Raw genomic sequence first — 1,905 nt, forward strand, 5'->3', positions numbered from 1 at the left:
CCACTAGTGAAAGTCTAATCCCTCGGCCTTGTTCCTAAATACTGCTGCGTTACTACTGCTTGTTTACTGTTTCACTGTGTTACTACTGCTGCAATACTACCACCATCAACTACACGCCAGCAAGCTATTTTCTGGCACCGTTGCTACTGCTCATATATATTCATACCACCTGTATTTCACTATCTCTTCGCCGAACTAGTGCACCTATTTGGTGTGTTGGGGACACAAGAGACTTCTTGCTTTGTGGTTGCAGGGTTGCATGAGAGGGATATCTTTGACCTCTTCCTCCCTGAGTTCGATAAACCTTGGGTGATCCACTTAAGGGAAAACTTGCTGCTGCTCTACAAACCTCTGCTCTTGGAGGCCCAACACTGTCTACAGGAAAAGGAGGGGGAAGTAGACATCAAGCTATTTTCTGGCGCCGTTGCCGGGGATCGAACCCGGGTCACCCGCGTGACAGGCGGGAATACTTACCACTATACTACAACCGCGTGACAGGCGGGAATACTGCCTTACATGATTGAGATTCATATATTGATGCTTGTAATCTAGATGCATTATGCTAGTCAAGTGAGTTTTACTTATGTGATCTCCGGAGACTCCTTGTCCCACGTGTGTAAAGGTGACAGTGTGTGCACCGTGTGGGTCTCTTAGGCTATATTTCACAGAATACTTATTCACTGTTGAATGGCATAGTGAGGTGCTTATTTATATCTCTTTATGATTGCAATGTGTTTTGTATCACAATTTATCTATGTGCTACTCTAGCAATGTTATTAAAGTAGTTCTATTCCTCCTGCACGATGTAATGGTGACAGTGTGTGCATCCGTGTTAGTACTTGGCGTAGGCTATGATTATGATCTCTTGTAGATTATGAAGTTAACTATTGCTATGATGGTATTGATGTGATCTATTCCTCCTACATATGCATGAAGGTGACAGTGTGCATGCTATGTTAGTACTTGGTTTAGTCTTTTGATCTATCTTACACTATAAGGTTACTTAAATATGAACATTTAATTGTGGAGCTTGTTAACTCCGGCATTGAGGGTTCGTGTAATCCTACGCAATGTGTTCATCATCCAACAAGAGTGTAGAGTATGCATTTATCTATTCTGTTATGTGATCAATGTTGAGAGTGTCCACTAGTGAAAGTCTAATCCCTAGGCCTTGTTCCTAAATACTGCTGCGTTACTACTGCTTGTTTACTGTTTCACTGTGTTACTACTGCTGCAATACTACCACCATCAACTACACGCCAGCAAGCTATTTTCTGGCGCTGTTGCCGGGGAGCATAGCTTTATTTGGAAGTTCACTTGGATTAATATTGTTCGCTGCAAATTCTCCATCATGGGTAAACCTCGCGATACTAAGATCGCCATATTACCATCCACTACAAGAAAAGGTACAATCCTGAGTACCTCCGCTACACTTGATTCACCATCTGTGATTGATAAACTTGTTTCACCGCCACATGCTTCACATGCGGGTACTTCTGCTGAATCTGAAAACTCTCATAATATTGATAATATTTCTGCTGTGCTTGATGATAGTGGTTCTTTGGGATCCTTTCTAGATGCTACAATTGCTAGGTATAGACAAATTGAAAATACTGAAACTCCTAATGCTACTACACCTGTTAATTCACCTGAACTTGATTATTTTAGTGATGATCCTGATGAAGATTATGTGGAGCTTAATGATGATTTTATTGAAAAATGCAATGCTACTACTGATGCAAGAAAAATTAAAAAGTTGCTTGCAGAACATGCTGTTAGATATAAACTGTCTCCTGATCCTAAGTTTGCTACATCTCCCATAAACATTAAGGATAAAGATTATGATTTTTCTCTTGATCTATCTCATATAGCTATTGTTGAGAAAACACCCTTTTGTGGTACTGA

General features: G+C 40.6%; 1 non-coding gene across 1 annotated transcript; it reads right to left on the minus strand.

Annotated features, from left to right (window-relative positions):
- Positions 1-419: 419 nt before the first annotated feature.
- On the minus strand, positions 420-491 carry TRNAD-GUC (transfer RNA aspartic acid (anticodon GUC)). Its single transcript has one exon. It is a non-coding gene; the product is annotated as a tRNA-Asp (tRNA).
- Positions 492-1,905: the final 1,414 nt, after the last annotated feature.

This window comes from Lolium perenne, chromosome 5 (genome assembly GCF_019359855.2).
Source record: "Lolium perenne isolate Kyuss_39 chromosome 5, Kyuss_2.0, whole genome shotgun sequence".
Taxonomy (NCBI): domain Eukaryota; kingdom Viridiplantae; phylum Streptophyta; class Magnoliopsida; order Poales; family Poaceae; genus Lolium; species Lolium perenne.